At 38.9% G+C, this 18,429-nt stretch overlaps 1 long non-coding RNA gene across 1 annotated transcript; it reads right to left on the reverse strand.

Annotated features, from left to right (window-relative positions):
• Positions 1-1,093: 1,093 nt before the first annotated feature.
• LOC113964956 lies at positions 1,094-17,980 on the reverse strand. Its single transcript, XR_003533359.1, has 3 exons — positions 17,885-17,980; positions 5,310-5,314; positions 1,094-1,107 (listed from the first exon to the last, which is right to left on the reverse strand). It is a non-coding gene; the product is annotated as an uncharacterized LOC113964956 (long non-coding RNA).
• Between the last annotated feature and the right edge of the window lie 449 nt (positions 17,981-18,429).

Below are 18,429 nucleotides of genomic sequence, written 5' to 3' on the forward strand. Positions count from 1 at the left end.
TTTGTTTATTCATTCATCCGACATTAGAGTGAATTATCTTATCTGTATGAGTAACTCAATCCTAGCAGACATCTTCTAGCACATATTGCATTTATATATATAAAAACTGTATATTGCATATTGCGTATATGATTTTATATATATATGGGAGATATCTATATGTATATGGGATATACGTGTATATTTCATTTATCTCTCTCTCTCTCTCTCTCTCTCTCTCTATATATATATATATATATACTTTTCTGTTGTTTACACCATCATAAGGCTATGAGGGTTTCCAGGGAAAGTTAACAGGATTTCATGACTAATGAAAGTTAATTATTTCTGGTGTAACATACTATTTATTTATTTATTTATTTATTAAAAAAAAAAAAGATAATGATTTCTAGAACCAGAGAGTCGGGAATTTCAATAGCAAGAGAAATATGACAAGAAATTATTTCTGGAAAAGTATAGTGTTTATGACAACATCAACAGGCATATAAACAGGACTTTATTACTTAGATGAATATGACACAGCTGGAAGGGAAAACTCATCTCTAAAGCAGTTAAAAACAGAAATAGTCAAAGGACCAGGAGAAACTGCTAATGGGAAGAGCTTTATAGTAGGATTTGTTATTCAACATATTTTTTTAACAGGAACCCCTATGTAAAATCCATCTGGCTTTCATTTTTCATTTTAAAATTTGAGCTTAAGTTCTCTCCATGTCTGTCTCACCACTAAAAACAATATATGGAAACTGGCTTATTTAATTCTGATGGTGGTGATGTAACAGCGACAACAAAATCTGGTTTATTTACATCTAACAGCATTTCCTCCAGGATGCAAAATAGAGACCAGTTACATTTAAAAGAATCCTCTCAGTACTGCTAAATGGTGGCAAAGACTCCATCCATTCATGAGTGGTAGAACAATGATATCTAGCTCTGTATGGATTTTTAAATTCCCATCTTTCATTCTCCCATTGCTACAACACTCTCAGCCCTAGCATGTCCCCACCACCTGTCATCACTGCAGTGTCCTCAGCTCTCTTCTGCTTCCCCTGATATTTGCCAGGGGAGTGGCCACATGTGTTATGATCAGGTATGTTGTTTCCTCAATTCCTATGCAACCTACGTAGCTGGTTTCTTCCTCTCACAGTGGATAAAAATCTTTGTTAAATTTTTTTATCTCACCGTGGATATAAAGCTTAGTTATGTCTTTCAGCCAGAAAGGGAACTATCTTTATTCTTTCTCTTATACATTTACCAGTTCTCCCGGTACTTGTAGGAGCATGATAGCTTTGAATACAACTTAGAGAGTCTTGTCCTGTATCAAGGATAGTGTGGCCAGCAGGACCAGGGAAGTGATTGTCTCCCTTCTGGGGACAGTACTTGGCACTGGTGAGGCTACATTTAAAGTACTGTGTCCAGTTCTGGGCCCCTCAATTCAGGAAGGACATTGAGGTGCTGGAGCATGTCCAGAGAAAGGCAATGAAGCTGGTGAAGAATCTGGAGAGTAAGTCTTATGAGGAGCAGCTGAGGATGCTGGGATTTCTTAGCCTGAAGAAAAGAAGGCTCAGGGATGACCTTATCACTCCCTAGAACTACCTGAAAGAAGAGTATCTTCACAGAAAGGGTGGTTAAGCATTGGAATGGACTGCCCAGGGAAGTGGTGGAGTCACCATCCCTGGAGGTTGTCCTGGATTACACAAATATTCTGGTATCCACCTTTTCTTTTCTCTTTACCCCAAATATGCCTACTAATTTGGACTGTGATTGGAACTTGAGATAAGAGTGGTACTATTATCCTAGGAGAAGAACATATCCGCAGATGTGAAGGACTGGAATGCTGATGACTCAGACTGATGATGTGCAAAGTAACCACCCAGGTGCTGAGGTTGTGCACACATGCCTCCTCAGGCTACAAGCTGGGTGTTGTTTCTTTGTCCTTACACAAATGACTCAGCTGTAACAATTCCCCTCCACAGAAGCATTGGGACACATAGCCTGCAGATATTCATCTCTGCTGATGAACCATAATGGATCCATCTTTGTTGACATAACAGCCCTAGGGGAGATACAGGGGGCATTCCCACCTAGCCTGAGCCCAATAAAAGACCACACTAGGACTTCACTCAACATTGGGTTTTCTTCCCTCACCACACAGAGCTTTTCTGACTACCTGGGTCTTCCACCACTACCTTGATGGACCTGGACTGCGACCACCACTTTGACAGCACTACAACCCCCACTTCGACCAACTAACATAGAAAGTGCACCAACCAAGTCTCATTGCTGGATCCAATGAGTGTCTTGTGTGTCCTTCCAGTTGCCTGGGGGGTCCACAGCCCTGCTCCCACTGCCTGTACCAGCACTGAGGCCTCACTTCAGCACTGACTCTCCAACCATTCCTGCCAGATTTTCCAGGTGTGGGGGAGGCAGACCATGGGAAGGGTAGCCATCTTGTCTCTGTCCTATGGCCCTGTGTATTTTTTCCATGTGGGGGAGGTTGGCCACCATCTTGATTAGTCTGGTGGGCAGGGCTTGGGAAGTTTCTCCTCATTGATTGGTTTAACCAGTTTCATCAGTATTGCTTTTAACATTCTTCTTGGTAAAGAGTTATTTTTTCACTTACAGTCGGGCGTCTTTGGTCTCTGTCTCTGTATTGGGGTAACTAGGAGTATTGAATCCAAGGGAGGAAACTTCTGTCTGAAGTCTCCACCCCTCCAAATTGCCTCAAACCAAGACAGGTGTTCAAGAAATGCCTGGATGTGGCACTTAGTGTCATGGTCTAGTTGACAAGGTCAACACTGGTCAAAGGTTGGACTCAGTGATCCTGGAGGTCTTTTCCAACCTTAATGATTCTATGATTCTGTGATTCTGTAATTAGTAATAACTGATTGCAGTGAACAAGTAGCTTCAAAAAATAACAAGACAGGTGACTATTATTTTCTACTTCTATGAATCAATAGGATTCAAGTTGTATGACTTGAGTAGTATTGTAAAGGACTATGTTTTATTAGCATCCAGCCAGGCTTAGTTCTAAGTCATGGCAGGACAGATCAGGCCGCCTCTAAAGGTCTGTAGATCTAAAGATCTGTAATGCTATTCATCTTCAGAAAAGTCAACAAGAAGTATAAGATAGATGTTACTTAATACAAGAGCTGAGGTCTGAGATTTAGACTTACAGAAAAATAGACCCACTGAAATTCTCTGAGTAATAATTAAAAGAGTTTTGAGAACTTTATTTTATTTGTGCAAAACTAAGCTTGGAGTTTATGTGGGCAGGGGTATGATCAAAAGGAATTAAAAAGAGATGGCAGATCTTTGAGGAATTGAAAGCGAGTTATTTTAATGAGTGAGGATAAGTGCAGAAGACCAGTGCTGGTAAATTGCAAGCTTGTAGTTTAACCTGACTAAAACAGTATTAAAAATATGAAAACAAAACAACAAACAATAAAATATACACAGCTTCTAGTGCAAATTTAAAAAGCCACAACCAAACATAAAATAATAATATACTTATTTATAAAGAAAAATTCAGAAAGGTTGGACTATAAAATGTGATGCAACCTGCAAGAATATATCAAGGAATACAAGACATTGTATTGCAATGCACATGTGTTATTGTACAGTGCCAGCAAAGAGGGAATGGCCTGAAGTTGTGTCAGGGGAAGTTTAGGTTAGATATTAGAAAAAGGTCCTTCACCCAAAGGGTGGTTGGGTGTAGAGGTTTCTGATAAGGGAAGACAGCAAGAAATTGACATTGTTACCCTTGTAGGACACAAGCCATGGGAAAAGTAAGGAGGAGCGGTTCCCTAGGGAGAAAGAGAAACTTGAACAAAGGACAAAAGGAACTAACGTTGCTAATAGGTAAAAATATTATAATACCGTAGCTAGCAGCAAGGACTCACGGATGTAAATGAACAATTGCAGCTTATTGTGTAAAAGGTATAAAAAGCCTGCTGAAATAAATAATAAACGTCTTCGCTTTTACCATCATGTGAAGTCCATGTCTTCAATTGCCATGGTTGGGTACTGCAACAGGCTCCCCAGGGAATTGGTCACAGCGCTGAGTCTGCCAGACCTCAAGAAGCATTTGGATGATACTCTCAGGCACATGGTGTTGGACTTGATAATCTTTGCGGGACCCTTCCAGCTCAACCCATTCTGTGATTCTATGGAAAATATTTTCTAGGAAAATATATATCCATAACTCGGTGAAAGGAATTAATTTTCTTTTCATCACTGATGTCCAAAAAGATCAGTTGTGTTTAGCAGCTAGCATACCTAATACTGTAAAATGAGAAGGAGTCTGTGTAGACTAGGAAAAAAGCACAGTATAAAACTTTAAAAGTATTTAATCAGTCACATCTTCAGAGTGCCTAGTAGCAGCAGTTATTTTCAGAAAGTCAAGAAAATTAAATGCTAACAGTTGAAAACATGTAGATTCATTGCTCTTGTTAAATAACAATCAAAAATCTAATTAAAAAAAGAGATAAGACAGAAAGTGTGCTCAAGGAACTACAGAATATCCTGTTAAATTAAAATTCCATGAAATATGATAAAGCAGTGAAACTATTTGTAAGCACCTCCAAAGTACTAACTGCCAGCATGGATTTGACCCAGAACATCTTGTTACTAGTTAAAAAGCTTTGTGGAGAGGAAGAAAAGGAGCAAGTAGCACAGATCTTGACCTTAAATAGTGCTTCTGAAAGTGTCTCACAGGACTTTTTTAAAGAAAGGACATTTTCTATTGATTGGCATTATAGCACAGATGCAACACTTGTTGGAAAAAGACATTTCCAAAGAGTTAATAGGCTTCACTGTCAAAAGAGGAGGCCATGTCAAAATCATTCTCTAAGAAAACCAGCATTCTGGAGATGTAGAATTCCTTATTAGTGTTACTGGCCACGGTAAAATATAAATGAAATATAAAATATGCTTACTAAATTTGAAGTTGAAATAAATCTGGAGAAAGTTGCAAGTGTGGGGGAGAACAAGATTAGAATTCAAAGTGGTCTGGATAGTTTGGGAAATGGCCTGAAAAACCAGGATGAATTTTGATAGAGATAAGTGCAAAGTACTTAACACAGAAATAATTAGTTGCACAGATGCAGAAATGGGAGCAAGAGCTTGAGGAACAGTTCTTTACAAAAACACCAGGAAGTTAAAAAGTCACAAGCACAAGAATGAATGTCAACAATATTGAACGAGGCACAAACACTATATTAGGAAAAAACTAAACAGAAAGATACTCTGCAAGAAATTTGAAATACAGCTCCTGTGAAAAAGAGATGTATGTGCAGCCTTTCCATGGATACTGTCTCTCTTCATAATGGCCCACAAAGTCTCTTCTTTGCAGCTCTCTCCTCTCACTCTGACTTGACTGTGCATGAGGGCTATATGTGGCACAGAATAATGGTTACTGCTGAGTACATTGTCTTTTGGTCTGCTCTGGAGCAGTAGGGCTTCCCTGCAAACACTGTGGCAAGTTCTGTGCACTGCTCTTTGAGATCAGAGATTTGGGCACCCTTAGAAATGCGAAAGTAAAAGACATGGTATATCATCCACATCTGCGGTAGCTAGAAACAGGAAATAATGGACTTCTGTTGCAACAAAGTCAAAGCAAGTAAAATATTAGAAAAAGAAATATTAGTGAAACATTGAAAGTGCCTGGGGAAGAGGCAGTGGCATCTCCATCACAAATCATTTTAAGAATAGGCTAGGAAAGCATCTACAAGTACTGATGCTGCCTCATCAGGTAAGGGAGGAGGGAGTAATGCAGTTCAGTCACAATTTTTCATGTTGTTTGCCGGAACTTACTAGCACTAGTTTTGAAGCATAAACTAAAAAGTTTGGGTTATTAAGTTTTTAAAAAGAGTAATTCTCAGGAGTAGTTCGCAGCACCTTCTTACTCTTTTTTTTTCCTTTTTTCTTTTTTTTTTTTTTTTTGTACTTTGTAGATCCTTGGAACATATTCTCCACAGTTTCTGTCTTTTATATCAGATAAAAATATTGATGTAACATAAAAAGGTTTTTCTTCAACATAGGTTTGCATTATAACCATGAGGTTATCTCTAGGGTCTCTTTTGAAATTTTTACAGGAATTCAACCGAGAGACATGTAGTTGCAAATTAAAGCAAAACACTGAGAGACCTTATGCTTCAGAAGTAGGGATCTTCTGCATGTTTCTTACTGATTTTTTTCCATCTCTGCTCAGATAATTTAGATAATATATTTTCACTTCATTTACAAAATCCTACAGCCATTGAAACAATTCATCATTTGTCAATGTTTGGAAATACTGTGTTATTGATGAAATTTTTGAAAACATATTATTGGGGTTTTTTGTGTTTGGATGTCATCCTTTGACTCTGTCTTCTTTTAAGTAATTTCTCAAAATAACAGAAACCTTTTTTACACTAATGCCCATTTTATTGTTAAAATTCAAAATGTTTATATATCAAGATCTTATTTTATTGAGAAATTGGATTTTATGAATATACAGATAAATGATGATTTTAAATACCTTTGCCTGAATTAACTTTGTCATTATATGCCATAATTTGAAAGATCACTTAATTTTATTAAAAATATTTTGATAGAGGAAATAAAAATGTGTAGAAAATTAACACATGCAGTTATAGATCACCTGAAATGAATATGGTTTTGTAAGCAGTATAAAACACTGAAGTTGTATCTGGTAGTTATAAAGAGAGTAACTTCTATTTCCTCTGATGTAATCCACAAGGTGCTTATATCTTATGAACCTCTAATGACATGATGGAGCTCTACTTATTTTGAAATTTCTTTTGTAATTTGAAATTACAATTTCTTCTATTGAAAATACATATTGGATCAGAAATACACAGCTGTAAGGCATCATTTTCCCCAATATTCTTTCAGTTTAATGTTAATGCAGATAAGTTTCAGTACTAATCTGAGTCACAGAATCTTTATCTTGTGTATGTCCTTTACTTTCATCCCACACAAGATGCCATATGTGCATGAAAAAGACACCGAGTCTCCAACAGAAAACAGATGAGATTATACACATAATTTTTGGTGTTAATTTTCCAGAAAAAACCCCAACAAACCCAAACCCAGCCACAGACCCATAAATATAAAGTAAATACTCTGGTAATGTATTATACCACGCAAAGCAACTTCACAATTAATATCCATGCTATTTTTATTTAGCAATCCATATATTAATAAGCAGTTTTGGTCACAACATCCATGCATCTACTCCTAGCCCATGAAACTGAGATTCTACCATCAATTCATGCTTTGTATAGCAACAAAACTCTAGAGTTATGTGTTAATTGACTTTGAATAGAAATTTTGCACAATCATTCACTTGTAGGAAAAAATGGCACACGATATTTTTAAATTTGTAACTCACTCAATTCCAGCGGAGCCATAACTCCATCACCTTCAAACTGGCATTTCTTTTGAGTGTTTGCTTTATGTTCTCGTTCTTCTGCAATGTTTTTGTGTTCCTAATTTTTTAAGAAGTGTCATATATAAGCTGGAAGTCTGCATCATTCCTCCTGGTCAGAGGGAGAGGGTTTGACAGGGCCAATCAAATCTGGTGAATTAACAAATGGTTACTGGACTGGTGCCACAGCAAGGAGTTCGACTAATTAGACCACGCAACTTGCTTTGAGAAACCTGGTCTACTGGGGGCTGATGGAGTTCATCTATCAGAGAAGTCAGAAAGAGCATCTTCAGCCACAGACTTGCCAAACTGGTGAAGAGAACTTCAAACTAAAGTTGCCAGGGAAGGGGAACCTCAATCCAGCCCAGTCCTACCAGTTTGATGCCAGGGCCAGAAAAAGATGCAAAGAGCTTGGAGATGGATTACAGGTCAGCAGGAGAGCACCTGAAGGGCAGCACAAAGGAATTCCAGCTACTCCACAGAGTAAATTGGGGCCCAACTTAAACTCCTTTATGCGAACAGAGGTAGCATGAGAAATAAACAAGACAAGTTAGAGACATGCACACCTGCAGGGCTATCATCTTCCTGACATCACAGAGACGTGGTGCAATAGCTCCTATGACTGGAGGGTTGAAATGGAAGGATAGAGGCTCTTTATGAAGGGCAGACAGGGGAGATGAGGTGGTGGTGTTGCCCTCTGTCAATGACCAGCTGGAGTGCATGGAGCTCTGCCTGAGGATGGATGAGGAGCTAAGAGCTTATGACTCAACATTAAAGGGAGGACAGGAACGGGTGACATTTTAGTGGGGATCTGCTACAGGCTGCCTGACCAGGAATACAGAGTGGATAAAGCCCTCTATAGAGAGATAGGAGCAGCCTCACATTCACAAGCCCCAAGCCTGGGGGACTTCAGGCATTTGGATATCTATTGGAGGGATAACACAGCGGGGCATAATGCATTCCTTGAGCACCCTGGATTGTTTGAGGATAAATTGCTCCTGTAAGTAATGGAGGAGCTATCAAGAAGATGTGCTATGGTGCTATAGTCTCATCAACAAGGAGGGACTGATGGCAGATGTGAAGCTCAAGGGCAGCCTGGTCTGCCATGGTGGAGTCAAAGATTCTTAGGAGAGCAAGGAGAGCGCACAGCAAGCTCACTGCCCTCAACTTCAGGAGAGCAGACCTTGGCCTCTTTGGGATCTGTTTGGTAGAGAACAGTTGACTAAAGCCCTGGAAGGGCAAAGGGTCCAAGAAATATTATTAATATTCAAGGACCACCTCCTCCAGGCTCAGGAGTGATGAATTCCAGAAAAGAGGAAGACAGGCAACACCGGGAGGCTTGCATGGATGAACAAGGAGCTCCTGGACAAACTCAAACATAAAACGGAAGCCTATAGAGAGTGGAAGCAAGGACAAGTAGCCTGGGAGGAATACAGAGAGATTGTCTGAGCAATCAGGGATCAGGTTAGCAAAGCTAAAGTCCTGATAGAATTAAACCTGGCCAGCCATGTCAAAGGCAAGAAAAGCTTCTACAGGTAAGTTGGTGATAAAGGGAAGACTGGGGAAAATATGGGCCCTCTTTGGAAGAAAACGTGAAACCTGGTTACCTGGGACATAGACAAGGCCAAGGTACTCTACCTTTTTGCCCAGTCACTTTTCAACCTGCTGGGGTTATTAATTTTGAGTTGTGTAAGTCCTGATGGCATATCAATAACTTCCCAGCTTAGTTTTAACCTTTTAAATATGGATTTTTTTTGTTTGCTTATGACTAAAAGTTCAGCCCTACAATAAATAGTTATATTTTTTGCATAAGGCATAAAATAAAAGATACAGTAGAAGTATTCAGGATACAAAATGGGTATTTGCGGGACAAGAAATCTGCTTTTCAATGAAAAATTATTTTTAGATTTTGCCAAGGGCTCAGTCATATTTATGAATATTTATAATATGAGAAGTTTCATCTACTATATTTCTTCTTCTTTCTCAGTTAATTTTTCTGAATTTCTCAAGAACATTGCTAAAAAATGTTCCATCTTGAAGAAATAGCCTTAAAATCCTAGTTTCCTTACTGGTATTTATAACTAATATTTATTTTCTGAGCAGGTAGCTACAGGAATTTAGGTGATTTTTGCTTATTCAAAATTTAATGAGAATGCTAACGCCATTGCCTGTTTTAATTGTTTAACTTGAAAGGGCAAACATTATCTACATTAATTTTACCACCTTCATAACTAACTAGAATCTCATCCTTATCGCTATGCTTTTAGATATCTTTGCATTTCAATGTGATAGTAAAATAATGTTAGTCACTCTCTTTTGTGAAATTTGTTTCTTATTTATTGACATTATAAGAGGGTCTTGTAATCTGAAGACTAATCAGCCTTAACTTCAAATTTCATACTCTGCATGGCTCAAAACTCTTATTAAATGGCTTGCTGAAAAATATTGTGCATCAGTGAGATTTTTTCTTTTCCTCCTTCATATTGGTTCTTTGTTAGGCCAATAATTACTGGTGCATTGGTCAAGAATTTTAAATTTTTATATCTAATAAAGATCAGAAGATCTCTTCTGTGAATATAAATGTATGTAGATGATGCGAGATAGCTTCTGTGGCAATTAACTTTTTGGTTATCAAATAGCTTCAGTTCTCACAGCATAAATGTACATTCTAGCAGAAAGTAAAATTACCTTAGATGTTCTTTACCTTCTGTAAACGTAACCCATTGAGAATCTGCCACTATTGCTTGTGAAAAAAATGGAAAGTATTTAGAAAAAATGAACCCACACTGCAGGCATGGGTTTAATGACAAGTACTATAATGATAAGAGTAGAACAGGCTTGTGTATGGAGATAAATGGAGATGCATAATAGGGGAAGGGAGAAGGGTTAGAGGCTTAACCCAAGATGGAATGAACTGCAAAGAAACTGTAAGGAAGCTGAAAATAACATGGTGCATGAGTGATAGCATAGCTGATGGTGTGAAAAGGGAAAAACAATGCCTCTAAGATCCTCATTCTTAAATGTGCATTTTTATCCTATATTTTGGAGAAGCTTGCAGATGGGCCAGATATAAAAGTTTCTGCAGGACTAATGTTTTTTTGTACCAACTCCTTCTTTATCCTCCCTCTCCCAGAGAAGGTGGAAACTGGAGGTCTCTGCTTCTGTGAATGTGTCCGAGCCCATTTTCCCTTTCCATGATACAGTCTGAGATTTCAGCATCTACGATTCATTCCTCTTCCATTGACATATCAGCAACTGTCATCTTTACTGACCCATTCCCTGGGAGAGGATTTCAAGTATGAAGTATGACTTTCTCCAGGTGTTACAGGTTTCCTAGAACTTATGGCTATTGCTATAATTTTCTAAGCAGTAGATGGTGACTAGGAATCCTTTTGTTTTACACCATGCTCAGGTAGCTCTGCATAAAACTGAGGAAATTTGCATGAATGAAGAAGTAGACTCTATTAAATTTGGCATATAAGTGAGGAAAGATGTGGCTGAAATAGGGAAAAAAGGGACTGAATTCAGTTGCTAACCTTTCAGATTTGCATCTGTGCTAGGGAGTGATATACCAACTAATTAATTTAATGGTCTTCTGCGGAGGTCAATAAAGTTAAGACGATCCCAGGGAGGCAAGAAGCTGGGATACTTTATTGGACTTATAAGTTCATATTTAAAGGGTTTATGGTTTACATATTCAAGAGAGGGTTTACATATTCATCGGGGGGGTTGCATATTCATTCTATTAAAACTGGGGGGGTTCACAAGGATGAAGTAATAGGGAAAATCCCAGATTGACAAATCTTGGGGTCTTAGGAATTACCTCATGGGGAAAAACCTGTTTTATCTTAGGGTATTTTGCAGGGGGGAACAGGTATTTGGGTCTACAAAACGCAAGGATTCAGGGAACACAAAGGGAGAGATAAGGTACAATGGGTCTTCTGCACAGGTTTGATGAGATCAGGGCATGGTTTCTCCAGGCTTGGGCAGGACATTCCAAACATTCTGTGACATCAATGGATCCTTGTCTGGACTCTAGATGGAGTTTTTTTCCCAGTCTCTGTCAGCCTAAGGCTTTTGTTTTTCTTTTTCTCATATACAAATTTTGGAATCCAACAGTCTTCACAGCAGCCTAGCAATCTAAGGAATTGACTCTAATGCTACACCAATGTTATCTGCAATTCTGCAATATAACCTAGACTGCCAAGGTAGCTAAGAGAACAGGCTTCTGGTTTCATTTTTGTTTGGTTGGTTGGTTTGGTTTTATTTGTTTGGGTTTGTTTGTTTGGTTGGTTATTTAATATAAATGGAAGAAATCCAATCTTTCCCATGCTGTAAATAAGTAACTGAAATAGAACATTACTTACTTTGATGGGTGACTCTCATAAATACAGACTTAATAGAAACAAGGACATTGTCTGGAGTAAATTCCTATGACAGCTAAAAATGTTATGAGGAAGTGGGAAAAATGAAGATTACAGACCTTTATTAGTATACCAATTTATTTTCTATTTCTTTTTATTTCCCACAGATTTTCTTAAATAAGCATTTCTGTCACTGTACCATTCTTGTTTCTGACCATTTCTACTATTTCTATTTATGTACTTATTTACTTCACTGAAAATAAGATGTCATTTAACTCCCCTCCTCCTTTCTCAACTCCTTCTCAATACTAAACTTTATTTGTTTATTATTATTTACTATTTTATCTTCAGACATTCTCATGACACTGTCTTAAATTACATATTCTTATTGATGTCACATTTCTGTGATTTATTTATACCTTCATCTGCCCCTGGGTACCTTTGGTCCTGTGTTCTGGTTTCTGCATTTCTTCTGTGATTTCACAGCTTCTTCCAACCTCACATACTCTCTTTCAGTTCTTTCAGACTCATTCTTTTCCAAACTTTCACCCCTCCTATTTCTTTAATTTTGGTGTTTTGTTTTACTTTTTTTTTAATTATATACCCTCCCAATTTTCAGTCACAGTCTTCAGAGAAATTATGCATTTAGCAATCTGGGTTTAAAGTTTCAACAGACTAAAAAACTTTTGGAGAATGTTGAAAGATTTCTCTCTCTCCTTCTCATTATAATTTGCAGCCAATGGCAAATTTCCTGAGAAGGAATATTCTCTGCTGCATGGCTTGTATGTTTATGTGTTGCCTGTATATATCTTGCCAAGCCCACCTCACTGATTTCATGAATCACAGAATCATTTAGGTTGGAAACCTCCAAGATCATCAAGTCCAATCTTTGACCAAACACCACCTTGCAACTAGACCACAGCACAAAGTGCAATGTCCCATCCTTTCTTGAACACCTTCAGGGATGGTGATTCTACCACCTCCCTGGGCAGTCCATTCAATATCTTAACCACCCTTTCAGTAAAGAAATTCTTCCTAAAGTCCAGCCTAAACCTGCTCTTGGTGCAGCTTGGGGCTATGTCCTCTTTTCCTGCTACTAACTGTCTGGGAGAAGAGGCCGACCTCCACTTGGCTACAACCTCCTTTCAGGTAGTTGTAGAGAGCGGTAAGGCCCCCTGAGCCTCCTTTTTTTCCAGGCTAAACAAACCTAGCTCCCTCAGCTGCTCTTCATATGACTTACTCTCTAGACTTTTCACCAGCTTCAGTGCTCTTCTCTGGACACTCTTCTGCACGTCAATGTCTTTCTTGTAGGGAGGGCCCCAGAACCAGACACAGTACTCAAGGAGTGGCCTCACCAGTGTTGAGTACAGACGGAAAATCACTGTCCTAGTTCTGCTGGCCACACTGTTCCTGATACAGGCCAGGATGCCATTGGCCTTCTTGGCCACCTGGACACACTGCTGGCTCATGTTCATATGACTGTCAACCAACACCCCCAGGTCCTTTTCTGCTGGACTGCTTTCCAGCCAATCCACCTGTATCACTGCTTGGGGTTGTTGTGACCCAAGTGCAGGACCCAGCACTTTGCCTTATTGAATTTCATACAACTGGCCTCGGCCCATCAATATAGACTATCGAGATCCCTTTGCAGAATTTTCCTACCCCCCAGCAGATCAACAGTTCTGTTCAACTTGGTGTTATCCGCAAACTTACTGAGGGTGCACTTGATTCCTTCACCCAGATCATCAATAAAGGTATTAAACAGGATTGGCCTCAATACTGAGCCCTGCAGAACACCGTTGGAAACTGGCCACCAACTGGGTGTAACTCCATTCACCACCACTCTCTATGCTAGGCAATCCAGTGAGTTTTTAATCCAGTCAAGGAAAATCCAGAAAAAAAAGGAAGAAACTAGAAGGAGCCTTCATGAAAAGGTGTCTTTACAGAGCAGTATAAAAATCTGAATGAAAGAGAACGTGGGAAAAAATACACCAGCCTGGGTGATTGTAAAAAATCTCTTATTTTTGTAAAGAATATGGAAGAATATATTGTCCCACTAAAACTTACATAAAAGCTCTGTGTTACTGGATTCACACGTGTAAAACTTAGACAAAGGTACTCATTCTATGGGGTTCATGTGTCTAAATTACAATGAAAATACAATGTTACAATTATTTATAATACTAGTCTTCAAAGGAATTGCAGTGCTTGGTATCATTAAAAGTTGTTTTAACCTAGGATGCTGGATTTGCTATTTATATGTGTCTAGTTATAAATATATATGACAGTAAAGGGAATAATTTGGTTAAGCTGTTTCAAGTTGTTCTGATGAATGGTTGGTATCTGAGTAACTTTTATCTATTCTTGAAGATACCACTTTGATTTATCACTAACTGAAATGCGCATATGCACACACTCTGGAGAAAATTAATTTCTTTTTGACAAGGACATGTAGAACAAATTAAAGCATAAGAAAAGCAGGCATATTCTGAAATATATCTTTAAGTATCCTTCATGAAATATAATTTTAATCACATTTCTAAACCAATTAAAAACAAATTATGCAGTTACATATTGATGAACAGATTATAGATTTATTTTTCTATATCAATGGATTATGAATTTGGCAGCAGCTCAGTAGCTATTCCCCTTTGACTGGTGAAACTGTAGCCAGTGCTGCAGAAAAGATTTGGACAAAAGCAAAAAATATTGTGGTTTAACGGGGTTGTGTCTGTCTAATGAAAGACGCTTCAGCATTAGTACAAATAGCTTCACATTCAACTACTTTGCTTGGTGATTAGAATCTATAGCTCTAATTGGTTGTCCAGGACAGTTATCCTCCATTAACATTAGCCTGCACATTCCTCTGATACCCAGCATAAATGAAAACTACAAGAGCTGCTGTTTCTTATCATCTTGCCTACAGAGTCTAAATTGGAATGGGTTGTATTATTTAATGAGTTGCACAAAGCAGTCAACAGTCCTCTTTCTCAGAGCTCAGTATATCTTCCACAAGGCTTTGGATAATTTGGTTTATCATTACTGCTTGGATTTTGGATATGCTGCAAATTTATTTTGAATCTAATTCTTAAGCAGCAGATGTACTCTAGATTAAAATGAGGAGAAAAAAAAAAAGTGTAGTCGTCTAAAGGACTAAAGAAAGAATGTATTTAACTTTTTTTTCTCCAACTGGTCAACATCCTACTTACAACTATAAAAAAATGTAGCGTTCTGTTTCCTTGTCACTGAGAAAAACAGGACTTTTGTTTGTCCCCTTTTGTCTTGCATTTGAATGGAAAACCTATGTTATTACAGAACAGATGTGTGTTCAATTTTGTCAGTTAAAAAGGAAAACATCCTGCTGGAAAGGATAGGTTTTTTTGGAAAAAAAACCAAGCCAAAGGAAAAAAAAAAAAGGAAAAAAAAAAGAACAAAAGAAATTAAAAACGCCCACCAGCCCAAAAAACCACCAAGATGAAAATAAAAAAAAAAAAAAACAACAAAAACAAGTGTTGTCAATTAATTCCATTCAAGTTATAGAATAGATTGTTTGAATTCTCAGCTTTTTATACTCAAAATCTTTTAAACATTGCATTGTACCAATGCAAACCCAATAATTTATTGTTAGAATTAAAGTCTTATCTGTATAATAAAAAAAATAGTATTAGTTTGGTTACAGTGATAATAGCACTTCGAGGTCAAATTATGTAAAGTTAAAAAGAGATGTACATGAACTTTCTACTGAATTTTCTTTTTCTGTTGTCATGCTCATTTCACTCAAGTGAGACCCTTTAGTCTGGGGCAGCTTACTTAGCATCCTAAGTCCTTTGTGAGAGGAGTATGATGATGCTGTTGATGGTTTCTCCTTCTCACTGTAGGATATATTTGAGGGCATTTTTATTTCTGCTAACACAATGTACCTTGGTCTTTCTTCATTGGTGGGCAAGTCAACATTGTACCTAAATTTACCATCTGTGACGTGTTTTTTATGTGAAACTGATGCTACAAATCTTCCAAGAGTGCCTTCTTTCACCATTGATTAGCTCCTGCTGAATAGTTTAAAACCCTGAAGGCACTTCATGCCTGAAAATTCACATCCGCTGCTGACACCTCATACTGGTTATCTTCCATATTGCATTTTATCAGCATCATAGAGAGCTGTTCTTCACAGCTCCTGACAACAAATAGGCCTGATTGTACAAATCTAGACAAAAGCTAAAGCAAAATAACAGTAGTTGGTCATCAGATGACTGCTGTTAAAGCCTAAAATAAGTCTTCTGATGGACAGAGAAGTCTGGACAAAACCTGATGAGACTTGAAGCTTTTGTGTTAGCCTAACACAATGCCTGTGTCTTTCCCGATACAAGAAATGCCAGAAAAACTCTAAACCTGAACAAAACAATAAAACAAATCAACCAACAAAACTCACACAGACTTGTTGGGCCATGAAGGTACAGGTGAAACACTTTTTAAAATTTTAAGTCATCATCTACTTCATTGCACGGTGAGGTGTAAATTTACAAATTTACAAATCTTTACCACAGATTTTGCAAGCATTGTCTGAACATTAAACTGACCATATTTGTCACCAGAGTGAAGATTGGATGAATGTTTCATCACTTTGTAGAAATTGTGATGTGTGCCTTGCTTCAGTGGCAGAGAAAAGTTGAATATGAGTCAGCAATGCCCTGGCAGCCAAGAGGGCCAACCATGTCCTGGGAGGGCATCAGGCAAAGCATCACCAGCCAGTTGAGCGAGGGGATTGTCCTGCTCTGCTCTGCACTGGTGTGGCCTCACCTTGAATATTGTGTGTAGTTTTGGGGACCACTAAGCTGTTATGAGAGCATGCAAAGGAGGGCAGTGAAGATGGTGAAGGACCTTGAGGGGAAGCCATATGAGGAGTGGCTGAGGTCACTTGGTTCAAAATCAGCCTGGAGAAGAGGAGACTGAGGGGAGACCCCATCACAGTCTTCAACATCCTCCTGAGGGGAAGGGGGGACAGGCACTGATCTCTTCTCTGTGGTGACCAGTGACAGGACCAGAGGGAATGGCCCGAAGTTGTGTCAGGGGAGGTTTAGGTTGGATATCAGAAAAAGCTTCTTGACCCAGAGGGTGTTTGGGTGCTGGAACAGGCACCCCAGGGAAGTGGTCACAGCACCAAGCTTGACAGAGTTCAAGAAACGTTTGGACAATACTGTTACCTAAAAGAAAATTCAGGGAGAAAAAAAACTCCAAGGGAATTTAGTTTTGGAGATGAGATAAGGAAAGGGTTTTAATTTGTGCCTCTGAGGCATAAGGTTACAAGACGTGGGCACCCCCCCCCGTGGACAGATGGTACAATTTATAATACTGCTTGTCCAATCCCAGATTTTGTCCACCCACTGGCTTTTGCCCTGGACCACCCTTGACTCGCCCCTGGGGAATTGAGGCAAGGGTCTTTCCGGGACCCTCTTTTCATCAATCATCATCTTCTTCAGAGTACAAGGGGTACATGGTCACCCAGTTCTTGACTGCACTTTTGTGGTTCAGGCCAGAATTAGATGTCCCCAAATAGAAGAGGCCTATCTTAAAGAGACACTAAACATTTCTACTGGAATTCGGTGGATATTCATATGGGGAATCAGGGTACGAGGGTTGTAGTTACTATGCTAAGGGTAAGGGAATAAGGGCTGCTGCTTCTAAATCTACTTCTACTATATAATTACTTATAAAGTGTGGAGAAACAGAAATCGGACTGGGAGCGATATAAAGCCTGGAGAGAATTATACAGGAACTAAATGGACTATTGATTTACTGGATGGACACTCTACTGGATTGACTAGTTGTTCCCCAGTTTTTACTGTAGATCTACTGTTGTATTCCTGTTTATTGTCAGCTTTATATGAAGTTTAATATATATCTCCATAATAGTCCCCTTTCTCCCTCAGACTTTCCCGCCAAAAGTTGTTTACTCCCTTGTTCTCCCCTGCTTTCCCGCTCCTCTGTCACTGATTGGCTGGTGTTCGCCGCAGTGCAGAGAGAGCTACCATTGGTCCTTTCCCCCAGATACCCAAAAGTTACACCCACCTTTCCCCTATCTCCCAATCTTAACTCTCCCTGAGTTGTCAGTCTCAAGCTCCTCCCCAGTTCAGAATCCTCCCCTCAGACCTACCCTATTTAAGTCCCTGCTCTCCCTCAATAAAGTGGCATTGCTTCCTCACCCTTCACCTGTGCCTGAACCCTTATTGCAGTGCCGCATCCCATTCCCTTTCCCCTCGGACCATGGCAATAAAGCTTATAAAAATTAGAAAAATCAAAATCCGGATGGACCTTAAGGCATCAATACTCTCAGGCACATGGTGTGACTCCTGGTGATGGTCCTGTGCAGGGCCAGGAGTTGGACTTGATGATCCTAGTGGATCCCTTGCAACTCAGCGTATTCTGTGATTCCCTGATTCTGTAAGCAGTTATATGGGGGAGAGGAGAGCAGGGGCTATTATTTACCTTTACTTTAGCTGGTCTTTCAACACCATCTCCCACAATTACTTTTTTAAATCTGTTTTCACTGTAGGGTCTAAATAGCTGGACAGTAAGAGGGGTAGAAGATAGGATAGATGATTGTGCTCAGAGGGCACTCGTAAATGAGGTGACACTCAA

Source organism: Neopelma chrysocephalum, unplaced genomic scaffold (assembly GCF_003984885.1).
Source record: "Neopelma chrysocephalum unplaced genomic scaffold, ASM398488v2 Primary Assembly neopelma1_22b, whole genome shotgun sequence".
In the NCBI taxonomy this organism is placed as follows: Eukaryota; Metazoa; Chordata; class Aves; order Passeriformes; family Pipridae; genus Neopelma; species Neopelma chrysocephalum.